Source organism: Microtus oregoni, unplaced genomic scaffold, assembly GCF_018167655.1.
Source record: "Microtus oregoni isolate MIOR12 unplaced genomic scaffold, Mior012 000037F_ref0000500, whole genome shotgun sequence".
NCBI lineage: Eukaryota > Metazoa > Chordata > Mammalia > Rodentia > Cricetidae > Microtus > Microtus oregoni.
Genome location: NW_024543096.1, coordinates 25,925,629 through 25,936,401, shown reverse-complemented (window position 1 = coordinate 25,936,401; position 10,773 = coordinate 25,925,629). Strand labels below are relative to the sequence as shown.

Here is a 10,773-nt window from a genome sequence, read left to right as displayed (position 1 = left end):
GAAATCTTAGTGGAGAAAAGGCCTCAATAAGACTGGTCTCCCAGCAAGTCTGCAGGATATTTTCTTGATTGACAATTGACGTGGGAGGGCCAGGCTTGCTGTGGGCAGTGCCACCCCTGGACTGCTGTGTCATGGTCTAGTGCCATCCCGGACCCTAAATTATTTTTCCGGACCAGAAGGGAGGCATGGGATTAAAGACACAACTCACATGGTTTTATCGGGAGGGAGGTTTTCAGTGATTCCCCCATGAAATCCTGAGCTCACATCCTGAAAATTTCTAGTGTTTATTCTCCAAACAGCCTTTATACCAAAAACGTAAACTGAGAGGGAAAATCATTAGCATTCTGTTTCCTAGGTAACCAGGTGAATGGCTGTGGTCACATCCACACATCTACCTATGCCTGCTCTGTCAGGTCTTTCTATCTTCCTGCTCTGTATGCCAGCTCTGTCACATAGGCCAAATTAGCATCTTTTTTTCAGGCATCCTCCAAATTACAAAGAAGGGAGCAGAACATTAGCATATCCTGACCCTTTGTTAGGGAGGTGACCCCCTCCTGTGTGGCAGGTGCAAACTATGGCCTAGAAGTCTGGCCGCCATTCAATGTGGAAGTATGGGCTTCCCTAGGTTCTATAAGGAAACAAGCTGAGCAAGTCACGAGGAGCAAGGCAGTAAGCAGCCCTCCTCCATGGCCTCTGCCTGAGCTCCTGCCTCCGCTCCTGCCTTGACTACTGCTCTATGATGAATTGTGATGTAGAAGCCAAAGAACAATAAACCCTCTCAGCCCCAAGTTGCTTTCAGTCGTGGTGTTTCAACACAGCCATAGGAACCCCAACTAAGACAAATTGGAAGTTCATTTTGTTTTTTATTTAGATAATGCATTTGAATTTTTATTTCTATGGGAAAATCTCGTTACTCATGAGATCCTTTGGCTGGGGGTGTGCTGTCTAGTCAGGTGGAGAACTATTCATTGCATTAAACTGTCTTTGAAGTCGATATTTGTCTCTTAAAGTACAGCCACAGACAAATGCACATGACAGGCACATTTCTGCAAGCTCCACTTTTAAGGAAAGAATACGGAAGGCGAACATAAAAAAAAAAAAACAGGCAGCATGAAAGACCTTCAAAGCCTCATATTGAAGACGAAATCTATGGCTAAAGAACAGTGAGAATTCTATACTTTCCCAAGATAGCTCATTCCAGTTTATGCACAGATTATTAGGTAGTTATATTTAGCTAACAGTTCCATACAAAGATCTCTTATCTGTCTTGGAAGAATAGTTTTATACAAATGTGAACAATTGTTTGGAAGCAAATCAGATCTTTTTATCCTCCTGCTCTAAGCTATCACACTTTGGCCTGCTTTGTGGTTCTCTTTTCAGTCAGTTAGAACTTTGTTATGCCTGAACTGAATATGTTACCAGGAGCGGTGGGGATGGCTGTGAAGGGAAGATTCTGGCAGGCAGGTCCGTTCAGGACCTTGCTTCTGTCCACTGGCCGTGGGCACCCCATACTCTGCCCTTGCCACACGAAGCTATGCCTTGTGAGGAACCTGTATCCTGGCATTTCCCCGAGGCTTTCTTCAGCCGTCTCAGGTAACTGCATCTTAGTATGGCTTTGCCTCTCCAGGGTCCAGTTCTTTGCACTCTGGTGCCAAACTGCATTCTGTTTGTGGATGTTATAAGGCTCATTTCCCACACCGGTCCTTTGTCTCTTTCTCCCGTAAGGTTAAAGAAGTGCTGGAGAAGGAACTGCAGTTTATCCGTCTTTACCCCTCTTCTCAGAGCACACTACCTGGCATGGAGGAGCTTCAATAAATGTCTATTAAAGGTGAAAGTTAACGAGAAGACTTCTGATCTTACAGGAGGGGAAGAACCAAGTCTTAGAAACCTCCAGGGGGCCTAAGAAGACAGACGAGGACATAGGTTCTTCTGGAACTGGAGCTACACCCTTTTTTTTTTTTTTTTTTTGACAAGGCCTCTCTATTACATAGCTCTGGTTTTCCTGGAACTCTTTATGTAGACCAGGCTAGTCTGAAACGCACAGAGATCCGCCTGCATCTACCTCCGAAGTGATGGGATTAAAGGCATGTATTACTGCTCTCAGACTGTTTTGTTTCATTTGTGGAGATGTTGAACCTAGAGCTTTGCCTATCTCACATAATGGTACACTTCTAAATATACCACTTTTTTCACATTTATTAACATCGTTTCTTCTATTAACTCTATTTTGTTGTGGAATATTTGTATATGCTACAATGACGCATCTTTGCCTAAGGTGTCTTCTGACTGATTTAATCAAGAGTTGATGGCCAATAGCTGGGCAGGAGAGGATAGGTGGTATTTCCAGGGAGAGAGAAAGAGGAGGAGGAATCTAGGCACTGCGAATTATGCCAGAGACTCTGAGCAAGTCAGACATGCTGTATTGAGAAGAGGTAACTGGGCCGGGCGGTGGTGGCGCACGCCTTTAATCCCAGCACTCGGGAGGCAGAGGCAGGCGGATCTCTGTGAGTTCGAGACCAGCCTGGTCTACAAGAGCTAGTTCCAGGACAGGCTCCAAAACCACAGAGAAACCCTGTCTCGAAAAACCAAAAAAAAAAAAAAGAGAAGAGGTAACTGAGCCCTGTGGCCGAACACAGATCAAAAAGTATGGGTTAATTAAATTCTCAGAGCAAGTTGGAAACAAGCCGAAAGTAAAGGTTAAGCTTCCATAATTATTAATAAGTCTCTGTGTCATTATTTGGTGGCTGGTGATCCAAAGAATGTCTGATAAGAAAGCTTCCTAGTATTTACTGATTCTAAATACAGTTTGCTTGGGTCAGACAGAACAAGATTTTGAATTTCCTATTTTCAAAGTAAGAACCTGAAGCTTATCCCTACTGAGGGATCTTCGCAAATCCGTTATCTTACACGCTAACCCACAGTGTCTGTATTTAGAGATAGGGTCTTTAAAGAAGCAATCAGTTTAAAATGAAGACATTAATCAAAACTGGCTTATGTCCTATCAGAAGAGGAAATTTGGTCCTACGTGCAGAGTGAAGACCGGGCGAGGCCAGTATTGAAGGCCACTTAGATGCCAAGGAGCAGCCTCAGATGAAACCAGCCTTGTTAATGTCATTTTTCTGACTCTTGTATTTTGTCATTGAGCCACCCCGCCTTTGACACTTCGTTATGTAAGCCCAAGTACACAAGACTATTTCCAAGAGCAAGTGGTGGCTTCTTGTGCAATTTCTTTCACCAACACATTTTTCGTTTCACGTGGACTTTGGATAGTGTATTTAGTTACCTTCTTATGCCGTGGCCAACGAGTCCACAGTGGCAGAGTGAAGACTTGGTGGCAGGAGCCATGGGCTGATAGCTCATATCCTGAACCCTGAGCAGGAGGAAAATTCAGAGTGGCGCGTGACTTTTAAAGCTCAAAGCCCACTCCTACTGATGGACTTCAGGCTGCGTACTAGTATTCACTTTCCGGCTTAGTGGCTGCGGCTGAGATGTGACCAAAGCCTCGAGCTCCCATTTCCCCATTAGGTACATGATGTCCAGGTCATTTGAGACATTTCTTACCCCAGACAAAGAATTCTCAGATTTAAAAAAAATAATTTATTTATTTATTGACAGGATCTATATTACGTAGCTCAGACTATCCTGGGACTTACCCTGTAGATCAGGTTGGCCTCACACTCACAGAAATTAGCCTGCCTCTGCCTCCCGAGTGCTGGAATTAAAGGCCTGTGCCACTGCCAGACGGGAATCAGCAATCTTAAAGATGGCATAATTGTTGTGTGTCTATTAGTTGATACCAGGTTGTCACTGTGCATTTATTTATTTATTTATTTTTACTGGAAATAGTCTTACAAAATTTTTGCTTCTTTTGTTTGTTTGAGACAGGTAGCTTTGTAACTTTGTTACATGTGACTTTAACTGGCCTGGAGCTCACAAAGATCTGCCTGCCTCTGCCTCCTGAGTGTTGGGATTAAAGACCTGTGCCACCATACCCAGCTATTTTTGGTTTTAGTACATTTCATTTCTCTCTCTCTCTCTCTGTCTCTCTTTCTCTCTGTGTGTACACCTCTGTATACATGGGGAAATCAGATGACAACATGGGGGTTTGGGTCTTTCCTTCTACTATGTGAATTCTGGGGATTGAACCCAGGTGGTTAGCTTGGTGGCAAGCATCTTTCCTAGCTGAACCAGCTCACTAGCCCCTTCTTTGTTTTTCTATCTATAGCTTTTATTTAAACATGTTAACATAATTTACTCTATAATATTCATAGAAGTTTCAAAATGATACCAACATTTTTTAATATGGGACTATTAAAATGTTTAAAATTTGCCTTTTTGCCAGTAGCATATATATTTCTAAAAATAGTCAAAGTCTTATGTTATAAAAAAAATTCCCCCCAAATTATTTTTGTGTGGTTAAATCATTAACTTGATAAACAGTTCGTTTTATTTTATTTTATTTTAGCACTGTCTTATGATACTTTGTAAGGCAATGTTCTTTGTCTTACTTTATAAGCGTCATTAGAAAACAGTTTTGTTCAAGTTTGTGTTAAGAACTGAAGTTAAAAGGCAGAAGAAGTGAGAGGAAACAGTTCACGATCTCATCTTCCTGTTACATGCATCACTTAATTTTCTACCAATGATTTCACAGCAATTCATCCAAGATTCCCTGCAGAAGCTGTTCCCTGAAAGAAAAATTAATCACTGCCTCAATTAAGATAATCCCCATCAAGTCACCAATGAGGGTCCCTTAGTAACAAGCTCTTGTCTGTCTTTGAATACTGAAGCCAGCGATAGGTCTTCCAGCAGTTAATAATCACATTGACCGAACTGAAATGGCCCTGATTAAAGGAAAGAAATCCTAGCCAAACATTTCCTTTGCAGTGGATGTTTATACGTGAAATATTTGAATTAATCTTTTGATCCTGTAAGAAGAACACAGAGTTCTTTTTCAGTAGGTGTTTTTATTCTATTCTGTTTTTAAAGAGTGGTCTTAGCCTCACAGGAAAATGAAGGGGAAGGTACAGAGATTTCTCACAGCCCACCACTCCCCCCTAAGCAAGGACTCCTGTTGGAACAGTGTACCTGCTGACAGCTGATGAGCCTGGCCCATACCTCCCCCGCAAAGTCCATAGGCCCTAGAGGTTTCTTTGAGGCTGTGAATCCTTGGATTAGGACAGGTGTGTGGAGTTATTAAGCATTATTGTGTTATGCAAAGTCATTTCATTGTTCTAAAGCCCTCTGTGCCCAGTGACTCCTTCCTCTCTCCATCTAGTCCTCCGAGGCCATAGATCCCTCCACCCTTCTCAGTTTGTGCTTTTCCAAACTGTTATAGATTGGGAGCCATAGAGCATTTTCAGAATGGCTTTTTCAACTAAAATTCCCTGAATGTTGTTTCTTCTAGTTTCTCTCTCTCTCTCTCTCTCTCTCTCTCTCTCTCTCTCTCCTCTTCCTCCTCCTTCTGCTCCTCCTCCTCCTCTTCTTCCTCCTCCTCTTCTTCTTTCTCTTCTTCTTCTTCCCCTCCCTTCCTTCCTTCCTTCCTTCCTTCCTTCCTTCCTGCTCTTTCTCCCTTTTTCTGAGGCAGGGTCTCACTGAATACGTGCCTAGAACGGACTGATCAGACAAAGCTAACCATGAATTCACAGGGATCCCTCTACCTCTTCCTTCCAAGTGCTGGGATTATAGTCATGCACCATCCCACTTTGATGTTTATTATTTTGGGGTGCCTACATATATGTCCTATGTGTATATGTGTATGGAGGCCACAGGACAACTCATGGGAGCCTGTTTTCTCCTTCTACTATGTGGATCCTGAGGTTCAAACGCAGGTGGTCAGGCTTGGCAGTGTCTTTACCTACTGAGCCATCTTGTCAGCTCTTGAGATTTAACAGGTGTTTTTATGGGGCTGGACAGACAGTTCAGTAGTTAAGAGCTCTTGCAGTGAGCCAGAGGTTCCATTCCCAGTACCCACATGCCAGCCTACAACCATCCATAAAACTCAAGTCCAGGGTATCTAACACTCTCTTCTGGCCTCTCTGGGCACTAGGCATGCATACGGTGCATAGATATAGATATAGATATAGGCAACACCGTCAAATACTTAAGGTGAATACATGAAAAAAGGAAGTGTTTTTATATCAACCCCCTAAACAACGTAACAAAAGCCTAACCCTTATCTAATGTATTACATTAGATGCCCAAAAAGATTATTTAGTGTTTCTGGAACTCATCTGACCCTGTATCCCTCTACCGTTTCCAGCAGAGCTTCTTAGAGAATCACAGTTATGTGGAGCACTCTGGGGGAACTGTTGTATCATTTAAAACTATGGCGGAGAGGAACAGAGGAACACTGTCCCTTCAACATACATTATAATTATAATCGTTCTCAGGAGGGTATAAGTTCTTTTCTGCTTTGGCCCCTGCAAGTATTGCTTGGCTATTAGAAATCCACTGTAAACCAATTTAAACAGAAAATGGAAGTTCTTGGTAGAAAGCAAGGTTATCAGAGAGTCTGAGGTTAAAAAGTAAACAGGCCATTAGATGGATTAGCCATTTGAAATTGGACACTTAGAACTTGTGATTGCTCTTTCCTCTCTCAATTTCCAGGACCAGCTTATGATTACTTGCCCCATTTCTGTCCTTTCTTTCTTTAAAATGGCCCTCTGTCAAAAAAAAAAAATGCCTAACATAAACCTTCGCTCTCTGGTTTCATGTTCTCCTTTAAGCAGCCGATAGCATTTGTTACCATGACTTCTAGAAAGAAAGAGAATCTTGATTTGTTCTTGATTTGGGTTTGCTGTCCCTGGTGCGATAAATTATGGCCTGAAGGTCCACATGCTACAAAATGGAAGGCTTGAGAGGAATAAAGCCTTTTCAGAATGTAGGAGCCTGGGATATATAGGTATCATCACAGTGATCAATCACAACCTTAGGGGACTCTGAGATGAGCCTTTGAAAGTAGGGCAACCTAGCAGATGTGGTGTTATTTACCTGTAATGCCAACACTCAGGAAGCCGAGGCAGGTGGACTATGAGTTTGAGCCCAGCCTGGTCTAAACAGTAAGATTGTCTTTAAAAATACTGGTTGGGAGGTGCCCTAGCTGGTACAAGGCAGTCTGTGCAAGCATGAGGGAGGCTTAGTTTGATCCTCAGCACCCATACAAAAAGCCAGGGGTGGAGGCTGTGTGCTGGGAAAGTGGAGACGGGAAGACTGCCGGATTCACTGGTTAGCCAGCCTTGCCTTGGGTGTGAGCCCTAGGTCTCAGTTATCCCGGTGGGAGATGTGGCCAGCTTCCGAGGAATGATGCCAGAGGCTGACCTTTGGCTTCCACATGCACACGCACACATACACACTGTCTCATATCTACCTAAAAATACACATACATTTCCTAAAATGGAAAGTTTTTGCCCCCCCCCCTTTGTTTTGTATTTATGCGTAAGGGTGTTTTCTCTGATGTCTGTGCTCCTTGCGGCTACCTGGTGCCCTCAGAGGCCAGAGAAGGCATCAGATCCTCTGGGACTGTCACAGTTGAGAGTTGCCAGATGGGCGCTGGGATTGAACCTGGGTCCTCTGGAAGAGCAGCCAGTTCTCTTAACCACGGAACCATTACACCCCTAAAATGGGACATCTTGATTGCCGTACAATAGCCCCAACCCCCTATCTGTGGTTTTACTTCCTATGGGTTTATCTAGCCATGCCCAATTACAGTGTTAAGAATATTAAATGGAAAGTTCCAGAAATAAGTAACCCCCGAGTTTTAAATCATGCCATTCTGAAGAAAGCAGTGCAGTCTTGTGCTGTTTTATTCTTTGTTGCCGGTAATGTGACCTGCTGCATGAGCTGAGCTTAGGGATCTGATTCCAGTTTGGGCCAGCATCACCATTATGAAAACTAGGGGTGAAATTTTCTAAGTCCAAGAGGTGCTGTACTTTACTCTGTGCAGATGGTACCAGAAGTAGCCCCCCCTGACAGGCAAAGTCACACTAGTTTTCCCTCCGACCACTGCTTATTTCACTGACTCCTTCATGTGTAAAACTGCAGATACCCATTCGAGTAGTCTCTCAAAACTGTCTGCTTTATGACAGGGAGGTCACACCTAGGGACGCTCTGACTCCTATCTACCTGGCTGCTTCAGTTGGGCCCTTAGGAAAACTATCAAAATTAGGCAAATTAGGCATTTCCTGTGAATAAAAGTTGACCCCCGACTCTTCCGCTGTAGGTTGGAAACGGGGTCCAGTTATTATAACGCTACGTAACCTTCCTAACGCTGTGACCGTTTTATACAGTTCCTCGTGTTGTGGTGGTCACCAGCCATAAAATTATTTCGTTGCTACTTCATAATGGTAATCTTTCTCCCGTTACAAATTGTAATGTAAATTATGCAGAATATCGATGTGAGCACTCTGGAAGGGTCACCTGGCCCTCAGAAGGTTGAGACCCTCAGGTTGAGGACCCCGGTGTAGTGGGCCAGTGTTAATAGCAGCAGCTGCCAGGATCACTGTGGGTCTACTTATGTGACCTGCTTTGTGAAGGCACTTTAAAGTCAGCTAATCCGGCTGAGGCAAGATACAGCGACAAAGAGAAGAGTAATTGACTCAAGGATTTGATGGTGTGAATTGAAGGGAATGGGTAGATTGGAGATGGGAGAAGTAGCTAGATTTGGCTAAAAGACAGTGATAAGTTGAAGCTGATTCCACTACTCCACACTGGGGGAAATTTTCAGTTAGTATTCGAGTGGCTGGTTGCTGGGAGTGAGGGGCTATTTGGGATTCTTGAGTGGTTTTCTTTCTCTTTCTTCTTCCTTCCTTCCTTTTTCTGCGGTTTCTGTTTTCGTAAGTAGCACCGTGAGCCCAGTCAAAGAGTTTCATTACTAAAGAGCAATAAGCTCTTATTGAGGAAGGACTCTGGGCTATTCATACAAGTTACAGTGATGTACTAGTACTGGTTTCCCCTGACATCTATTTTACGAATACTTGGTTTGCTGACAAGGGTACTAGATTGAGTGTATAGTAATAACTGTGTAAAGTGAGGACAGGACCGCAGTTAACAATCTTTCAACAACAATAAAACTAAAGACAAGTTGTCTGTGTCTTTGACATTTTTCACAAAAGCTCTAGTACTTTCCTCAGATCTCTCTCAGAGGGTGACAGAAAAACCTTAACGCAACTTTATTATAAACTCACATCCTTTATTTGCAGGTGGTATGCTTGAAAAAATTATTGTAATTTTTGGACATTCAAGGCAACAAATACTTGAAGGTCACTGAAGAAAACCTAATTAAAAACTACTTTTTCCAGAGGAGTTCATAGTGTAGCCGGCAGCTGTGGAGACTTTATATATATTATTTTATCCCCCCCAATAACCTCGTCAGATGGATCGCAATAGTCTCATAACCCGCAGGTTATGCAAATTCCAAAGGCCTCTGTTTTTGACTACCTTGAGAAAAGGGATGTGCCTGTGGCAGCAGGGAAGGGTATGGCGGTTCTTTAAATGTTTTCTGTACTTCTGTGGTTGCTAGGGGCGCCTCGGATCCTAAGTTTTCCTCGGTCCATTTTTTCTGGAACAAAGTTGAACGGCCTCTCACCGTCAGCCCGTCTGAAAGAAGTTACTGGAAAAGGGAGGCGGGCTGCGCCGTGGCGGAAGGCGGATCTCGGCTCAGCCGGTCAGGGCCAACGGGAATCCAAGGTGGAACGGATGAAGGAGCGGGAGCAGCCGAGCGGAAGGAAACGCCGAGGCTTTGCTGGAGACCACGTGTTGAGACGCGGAAGCGTTAGCGCCGCAGCTAAGTGTCCGCCCCCTCGCAGGCCCCGCCCACTCGGAGGTCCGGCGTCCGGGCCAATGGGCGTGGCCCGTGTGGGGCGTGGCCTGCGCACAGGTGCCGCCCCGGCCCGCCCGTTCCGTCGCCTCCGCCGTCGTGCGTGCAGCTCGGCGGAGGGCCGGGCTTGCGCTCTCTCCGCCTTCCTCCCCACTTCAGGTTGCCGGCTACACTGGTTTTGCAGCCCGGTACCCGGCGTGATCGTCAACCCATTGCACGGTGAGTTCCTGTGGGAGTCCACGGGCGCCCAGGCTAGTGGCTCGGAGGCTGGCGCCAGGCCGGAGCCGGGTCGCCGGGATGGACTGAGGGCAGCGGACGGCATGGGGCATGTGGATGAATGAGGCGCCCTGGGACTAGGCCGCGCGGCCACGAGATCGGCCCTCGCCGCAGTCTGGGGACAGCTTTGCCTCAGGGCGGGACGCCAGGAGGGGAAAGGTGGTGTGTGGGGGTCCTGGTCCGCTGCGCCGCAGGCCACCCCTCGTAGGCCACAGCACTGGACCTGCTCTCCCCATGCAGCTGTTCATTGGAGGCCTGGAGCTGGGCCCGGAACAGGTGTCAAGACCCTAAGAAGGCAGATCTTTGGCCTCTCCATCTGGGATTACAGGTTGGAATAGCACTTGAGGAGCGGGGGCCCCTAGGAGGTACAAGCCAGCCAGAAGACAGGGACAGTTTTAGTTTCCAGCTTCTGAGACGCGAGGTTGCCGTTCTCGTCCGTTCCTATTGCGGTGTTAAAAGTGGGATCCAATTTTGCCCAGAGGACCTTGGAGCCAGGACGAGCAAGCAGAGACAGGCTATCAGAAAGTTGAAAGTATTTGGAATGGGACTGTATAGCCTATTGGTAGGGCCCTTGCTTTTAAGCGTGCTTGGAGCTCAGGGTTGGAATTTAAAAGGGGGTGAGGTGAGCGCCTGAGAAGCAGCCAGTGTGGGTAAAGGTGGGTTTTGAAGACTGATTTTTATAA

The 10,773-nt window shown here is 45.4% G+C and overlaps 1 protein-coding gene across 1 annotated transcript in view; it reads left to right on the top strand.

The window, feature by feature from the left end:
• Positions 1–9,886: 9,886 nt before the first annotated feature.
• The window catches only part of Ola1 (Obg like ATPase 1), a 125,361-nt gene continuing 124,474 nt past the window's right edge, over positions 9,887–10,773 (top strand). Inside the window, exon 1 of the mRNA XM_041631548.1 lies at positions 9,887–10,033. The gene's annotated coding sequence lies outside the window, so the exon portion shown is untranslated. The remainder of the gene's footprint in view (positions 10,034–10,773) is intronic.